This window comes from Octodon degus, unplaced genomic scaffold, assembly GCF_000260255.1.
Source record: "Octodon degus isolate 3935 unplaced genomic scaffold, OctDeg1.0 scaffold00010, whole genome shotgun sequence".
NCBI classification, from domain to species: domain Eukaryota; kingdom Metazoa; phylum Chordata; class Mammalia; order Rodentia; family Octodontidae; genus Octodon; species Octodon degus.
The window spans coordinates 1,873,583-1,881,595 of record NW_004524586.1 but is presented as its reverse complement, the minus strand read 5'-3'; the positions used below and the strand labels follow the sequence as shown (position 1 = coordinate 1,881,595).

Here is an 8,013-nt window from a genome sequence, read left to right as displayed (position 1 = left end):
AAGATAATCCCCCTACCCAAGATTCGCACCTTAATTCCACGTTTGCCTATGTGGGGAGATATTCATGAGTAGGTTTCCAGAACTGTGCATCTTTGAAAGGTGTTTTGCAGCCTAGAAGAATTGGTAACTGTATCCTTCAACATCTATTTGTTGTTTATTGAAAGCTGTTCCCAGGAGCAGAATCCTTGGCACTTGTGCCCTATTATGCAGATATTGAGGGGAAAAAATCCTTATTTTACAAGTGCCGGCAGAGAATGTTTTGGCATATATAGAATGGGACATGCCAGGGGTATAGATGAGACACCAATAACTTTTGTTACATCATTATTTTTATTATTTGTAAAATTTTTGTAAAGTAATTAATTTAACCTAATAATCCACTGTAATTATTGCTAGCTATTTTAACTTAATTTCTTTTTATTTTTATTAGTAGATGTTTGCAACACAGTGTTCCTTTATTTATTTATTTACTTTTAATGCATAGTGTTTGCATTTCTTTTTTTTTTTTTTTTTTTTTTTTTTTCCTGGCAAAGGCTTCCTGTAGTACACCCAAACGGGTGGGTGTCCCAAGCCTTTTATATTTCTCAGTTACGCTTTTATTGGTTTTTGCAGATTTGAGTTACAAAAGAACAAAATGAACACGGGCAGATAGGGCTGGGCAGGGAGTGCAGACACAGGCTGGCCTTGAAAGCAGCTCTCCCGCTTGAGTCTCTAGGACCTGCCATGTGTGATTATAGTCTTTGAGGAGGGGCTGTTGGTGGGAACATTTCAGCAGGTGCCGACGAGCGCCTTACAACCGACTGGCTGAACACCTTTCCTGCCAGGCCTCTCAGCCCCAGGATCACTCAATCTCCTCAGTCCTTCTGCCCGCCCGCTTGCTTGCTGCAGGGGAATGCGTGCTCAGAGAGACGACACTTCTGAAGTGGCCCCAGCTCTGGGTGCAGAGAAGCCAGGGTAGGGAACTGAGGGGACCACACTCCCCTGTGGCCAGTGGGGAAAGGACCAAGAGATAAAAAGGGACAGGGGTGGCCAGCTAACAAAGGAACTTTGGCTTTGTCCTTTGTACTGAGGAGTGAATTTTCGCATCTCAGCTGGTAAAGTCTCGTAGAACTGATGCTCCCTTGGGACTAAAGGCTTGCAAAGAGTTGTCTCGTTGAAATGGAGGACACACGAATGACCCCCAACTTGGTGGACAAAGGGCTCCAGCAGGATGCCCTGGGCATGGGGCTCCACGTCCATAGCCCTAAAGGCTGGGCTCATCCTCTAGCACAGGAGGCAGGGAGAAAGGGGAGGGAGCGGGGTCCAGTGGCCAGCGCGTCCTCCGTCTGTCTGTGGCCGTGTTCGCTCCACTCCTCAGCTTGCCAGTCCAGGTCCTGCAGCCACCGCCCGATCGCACCGTGTTCCGTCCTATTGTTTCTCTTCCACCCTGCATAGTGTTTGCATTTCTTGTGCGGAGTTGGTACCTGTATATAATACAATTTAATTCCTTTGTTCATCCCATTTCCCTCCTCTCTGTACCCTTCCTCCATCTCTTGCTCCCCTTCCCATTTCGAAAAGATCTGTCGCCCTACCTCCTATTATCTGTCTTTTATTTTGTTCTTTATATGTTGGGTCTCTCCTAGGAGAGAAAGCATGTGATACTTAAGCTGGTATGTCTGATTTATTTCATTTAACATTTTGGTCTTAGGGCGCATGCATTCTCCCATGAGCAACACGGGTCTGCTCTTCCCTGTGACGGAGCTGTCCTCTGCTGCATGTGCATAGCACATTGTGCGCTCACCTGTGGCCGGGCACATAGGCCACTGTCAGGATTTAGCTATCACAGATTGCGCTGCTATAGACGTGAGCGTGCATACGTCATTACATGGAGTACGGTGTCTTTAACCCTTTCAAGAAAATATCTAGAAGGGAAATAGCTGAATCGAATGGGATTTCAAATTTGAGTGTATTTTGAGGCATCTCCGTATGGAATTCTTTCTTTTTTGTGGGTAGGGGCGATTGAACTCAATGCCTCATGCTGCCAGGCAGGCACTGTCCTGTGAGCTGCATCCCCAGCCCTCCATTTGATTTCTATGGTAGTTATACCAGTTTCCGTTCTCACCAATAGTGTGGAAACCTCCTTTTTCCCTGCAGCCTTGACAGTATTTACTGTGATTTGATTTCTTCCTGACGGCCACTCAGTCTCAGGATAAAAGCTCAGTGCTGTTTTCATTTGCGCTGCTCTAGTGGCCAAGGATATTGATTATTCCTTCATGTGTTTATCGGTCATTTGTACTTTTGTGAAGCGTGTATTCATTTCACTTGCCCATTTTTTGATCTGGCCTTTTGTTTGATGGCGATCTATTTTTTAGTGCTTTATACATTGTAGATATTAGCCCTCTGAAGGGTAGCTGCCAATATTCTTTTCTCATCTTTTTAGTTTGTCTTTTCACTCCACTAGTTTTTTTTTTTTTAATTTTATTTATTTTTATGTGTGTGTGTGTGTGTGTGTGTGTGGCCAGCTCAGCCCACCAGGGGGCTGCCCTGGCTGCCATGTGGTGCTGGGGGATTGAACCGTGGTCCCTTTGCTTTGCTAAGTTTGTTCTAAGTAGGTGCTTTATTTATTTTTTTTCAAAGTTTTATTGATAAACAGATAGCAATGAGACAGTTTCAAATCAAATCGGAAGTACAGTTTCAACAAATAGTACACTGCATATATTCTTCTTAGTGGTTAATTGCTGTACAAGTAGGTGCTTTAGACCACTGAGCCATCTCACCAGCCCCTCCACTGGTTGTTCCTTTCACTGTGCAGCTTTTTAATTGAACATGACCTCATCTGATGATTCTTTGTATCATTTCCTTTGCAACCAGAATTCTTTCCAGAAAGTTCACGCCTACACCTAAGACTTGAAGAGTTCTACCTATTTTATCTTCCAGCAGTTTAGTGTTTCTATTTTAATATTTATACCTTCAATCTTTTTGATTTTTTTAGTAAATGGTGAAAGATATGGGTCTAAATTCAGTTTTCTGCATATGGTTAGCTAATTCAACTGACACCATTTGTTAAAAGTGCTATCTTTCCTCTGAAGTATATTTTGGCCCCTTTTCTTTAATCACTATAGCTTTGTAATAATATAACTTCAAGTATGGGATTTTGATGACTCCTGTTCTGCTATGTAGTGCAAGCTGGCTTCCAATTGTGATCCTCCTGCCTCAGCCCGCTGAATGCTGGGATTACAGGCATCTGCCACCACACCTGGCCCTCTTCTGGTTTGATATGAATTTTAAGATTGTTTTCTCCAGTTCTGTGAAGAATGGTGCATTTTCATTGGGATTACATCAGTTAGGGAGTACAAACTTTTTTATTTATTTATTTATTTTTACATTTATTTAGTGTGTGTGTGTGTGTGTGTGTGTGTGGCCAGCTCAGCCCACCAGGGGCGGGGCTGGCTGGCATGTGGTGCTGGGGGATTGAACCGCGGTCCCTTTGCTTTGCTAAGCTTGCTCTAAGTAAGTGCTTTAGACCACTGAGCCATCTCTCCAGCCCCCCCCTTTTTTTTTTTTTTGAGGAACCAGGGATTAAACTCAGGTCCTTGTACTTCCCAAGGAAGCGCTTATTCCACTGAGCCATCTCCCCGGCCCCGGGAGTACAAACATTTTGACTATATTTGTTTTGTTACCTAGGAACAGAAAATACTGTTCTATTTTCTGAACTTCTCTTTAGTTCCTTTCTCTGAGTACTGAGTACTCTAATTTTTTGTTGTAGAGGTCTTTCACTTCCTTAGTTAGGTCATTTCCTCTTTTTTATTTTTTGCACAAGGAATTGAACTCAGGAACTTGAGCTTGCCAGGCAGGTGCTTGTGCCACTGAGCTGTATTCCCAGCCCTCGGTTAATTGCTAAGTATTTAATTTTTTCTGGCATTGTTGTGAATGGTGTTTCTTCTATAATTTCCTCTTTGGTAGATTCATTGTCTATATACAGGAATGTTATTGACTTTGTATACTAATGCTATATCTTGCTATATTAATGACTTTGGTTATTAATTCCAGGAGTCTTCTGGTGGAGTTTTGAGATCCTCTTCTATGTAGAGAATCTGTTATCTGCAAACATTGATAATTTGACTTCTTTCTTTTTTTTTTTCAAAGTTTTATTGATAAACAGATAGCAATGAGACAGTTTCAAATCTAATCAGAAGTACAGTTTCAACAAATAATACACTGCATATATTCTTCTCAGTGGTTAATTGCTGTACAAGAAGTGGACTTGTGATCCTATTTACAAACACCATTAGAACAAATCATTCTATTCATTAAGAGAATGCAACTATATATCTATCCTAACCACTTTGAATACACAGATACAAAATGGACATTCATTGGTATACCCCATTTTTTCTAAGTTCCATTATTGAATATTATAGGTGTGTAAACTCAGCAAAATATTCTAAAAGAGTCCAGTAGCCCATTATAGCATTGGGTCTTCTGTTTAACTGGCAATGTCAGAAATTATTGACCTGAGTCCCCCACAGCTCAACATAACAGCATGGCTTTATTTCCTATATTTCGTCTTCATACTTTTCTACTGGATGGTTAAGACCAAGGTAAAGCAGGACCTATGCAACAAGAGTTGTACCTTTTTGGTCTGAGAAGGTCAATGAAATGCCCTCAGGATTTATTCTGAGATCCTGTACCTCAGATTATAGAATCATTGTCAGTGCAGCCATGTGGTTGAGTCACTGCCATTGCTTGACCAATGTGCTCTCTGTGAAAGCCTGAGGGAGTGTCTTCTCCCCATGTGACTCTCCTTAGGCACACTCTACATCATCGATCACTCTCTTTGGCCCAATAATCTTCTTGATCAGAAAATTTGGGACACTACTGAGGTACATGACGTTACAGTACAAGTTCTCATATGTCCTGAGTCTTAATTGACCTTAGAAGGCTAGGGCCAAAATGTTGGCTTTCCTTGTAGCCCTCCTTTTTCTCTAATTTTGGTCTGCAAACTAGGTTGTTAACCATCCAGAAGACAAGCTTATTGTTATTATCAAACGATTTAGGCTATTAAGCTTAACCTCACTATCTCACTGCATTTCAAACATCTTAGGGATAATAAGGAGCAGGTATTTTTCATCAAGTATTGATATGTTGAACTTTAAGTCCCTGCATAATATGATAAAAACATTTTAAAAATTACATTATATTTTAAAAATAGGATAAAGAATTCTATACTTCTCATGTTTGCACATAAGTCCAAAAATCTCATCATATACAACCTTGAAGCAGGACAGTCCCACAATATTCCTTTAATTTGACTTCTTTCTTGCCTATACCTTATCGTTTTATTTCTTTTTTCTTGCCTAATTGTTCTTGCCAGCGTTCTCACATTGTGAGCATCGTGTCTGTGAACATGTCAAGTAAGATTTACCTTGATAAACGAGCAGTGGCTCACTGCACGAGCAGTACCCGACGCCAGACGTGTCGTGCTGCAGCTTACCTGGCAGCTTTGTCTCTCTCTCCCTGCAGGACTGGAGGCGGTCACTCCCAACAGCAGCAGGTTGTGGAGGAGATCTTGTCTGCACTGGATGAGGGGAAAGAGGGGAAGGAATCCCCAACTCCAAATGAGATTAGGAAACCGTGTAAAATGTGAGAAGCTGAAAAGTTTTGTAGGACGGGACCACCTAAATCAGTCAATAGTAATGTGAGCAACAAATCTGCTTAACCACAATCCAGTGTCACATTTCTGTGAAGTCCTCAAAAGGAGGCGAAAGCTGATGGATAGGCTGTTCATTAAAGTTGCATGAAAAGAAAGGGATTTCACCGAGCCAGGAGGCAGCAATGATTCCATCAGTGATAGTGAACATCTTCCTGCACTATAACCCTCTTCTCTCTTGTCTTCCTTATACCAGACATGAAGGTTTTCAAAGTTGAATGCAAGTTAATTTGTTTTTCTTTATATTTTTGATTTGTTCATTATTCTGTGTTGTATTACAGTCTTGTAATCATTTTTATATGACTATTTTTGGGTTGTTGGATGAATCATCTGAGTTTCTATTATTTTTCACATGAAAATTTGCTTTGATATACAAGTGCTTTGGATCACAAGGATGTATTCCAGTGAATTATGCTCACAGACAGATGTTTTTCCATACTGTTTTTTTTTTTTCCATACTGTTTTGAACAGGAGTGACGATAGTGGTTTTCCTTGTCTTGTTCTTGATTTTAGAGGGAAAAAATTGTTTTTTTCTCATTTAATATGATAGTGGCATCATACATAGGCATTATCAGATTGAGACAGTCCTTCTATAATTTTCTTCAGTGTTTTTGTCACAAATGGATATCTAAGGCTTTTTCTGCATCTAGTGATATGATCACGTGATTTTTTGTCCTTGCTTCTGTTTCTGTAGTATATTGCATTACTGATTATTATACCCCTTAGTGAAGGCTGCGTGGTCATGGTATATGAACTTTTTTTTTTTTTTTAATTTTATTTATTTATGTGTGTGTGTGTGTGGCCAGCTCAGCCCATCAGGGGGCGGGGCCGGCTGGCATGTGGTGCTGGGGGATTGAACCGCGGACCCTGTGCTCTGCAAAGCTTGCTCTAAGTAGGTGCTTTAGACCACTGAGCCATCTCACCAGCCCTATATGAACTTTTTGATGATTTGTTGCACTCTGTTTGTCAGTATCCTTTATTTATTTATTTATTTATTTATTTATGGAACCAGGGATTGAACTCAGACCCTGCGCTTGCCAGGCAAGCGCTTATTCTACTGAGCCATCTCTCCAGCCCCGTTTGTCAGTATCTTGTTGAGGATTTTTGTATCTATATTTATTGAAGATATTGGCCTATATTCTTCTGTTTTGCTTTTATCCTTGTGTGGTTTTGGAGTTAGGGTAGTGGTAGCTTTTAAAAATGACTTTGGGAGTAATCATTCTTTTTCAATTTTATTCAAGAGTTTGAGGAGTATTGATATTAGATTTTCCCTGAAGTTTTCAGAATTCAGCAATGAATTCATTGAGATGTGGGCTTTTATTAGTTGGTAATTTTTAAAAATTGTTGCTTATACTGTCTGTTATCAAATTACTCAGGATTTTTCAATCTTCTTGGTTTGTTTTGGGGTATTATATGTACCTAGAAATGTATTTCTTCTGAATTTTCCAATTGCTTGGCATACACTTTTGTTTAGTGGTTGTTAATCATCTTTATTTATTTCTTTTAATGTATTTAGTACAGGGTTTATAGGGTCTTACTACACAGATTGGACTTGTAGTGATCCTCCTGTTTTCAGCCTCCCAAGCACTGGGATTACAGGCATGTGTCACCACACCCAGTCTCAATCTCAGTTTCAGCATGGCTGGGAGTTGGGCCCAGCATGGCACACCAGGTATTGAACTCTGGTCACTGTGCTTTGCCTAAGCAGGCGTTTTAATCTGCTGAGCTATCTGGCCGGCCCTTGTTAATCATCTTTAAAAAAATTTTTTTTGCAGTATCTGTTGTGATTTCACCTGTTTCATTTCTAATTGTATTGATTTGGGTTCTCTTTCTTTCTCTGTCTGTGTCTGTGTTCCTGAACTCCCTACAGTTAAATTGGCTAAAAGCTCTATTTTATTCTTTTGAAGAACCAAACTTTAATTCAATGATTTTTTGGCCTCAGTTTCATTGATTTCTGCTCTGATCTTTATAATTTCCTCCCTTGTACTAGCTTTGAGTTTGGACTATTCTTATTTTTCTAGGATCTTGAGGTGTATCATTAAATTATTTATTTGGGCTCACTCTATTTTTGCGATGTGGGCATTTATAGCTATACATGATCCTCTCAAGCTGTTTTCATTGTGTCCTGTAAGTTCTGGTATGTTGTATAGGCATTATCATTTAGTTATAGTAACTTTTATTTCTTCCTTGATTTCTTCTATAATTCATTGTTTAAGAGTAACTCATGGGGCCGGGGAGATGGCTCAGTGGAGTAAGCCCTTCCCTGGCAGGCGCAAGGACCTGAGTTCAATACCCGGTTCCACACACACACACACACACACACA

General features: G+C 40.3%; 1 pseudogene; it reads right to left on the bottom strand.

Annotated features, from left to right (window-relative positions):
* Nucleotides 1-529: 529 nt before the first annotated feature.
* On the bottom strand, nt 530-1,383 carry LOC101588672 (annotated as a pseudogene).
* Nucleotides 1,384-8,013: the final 6,630 nt, after the last annotated feature.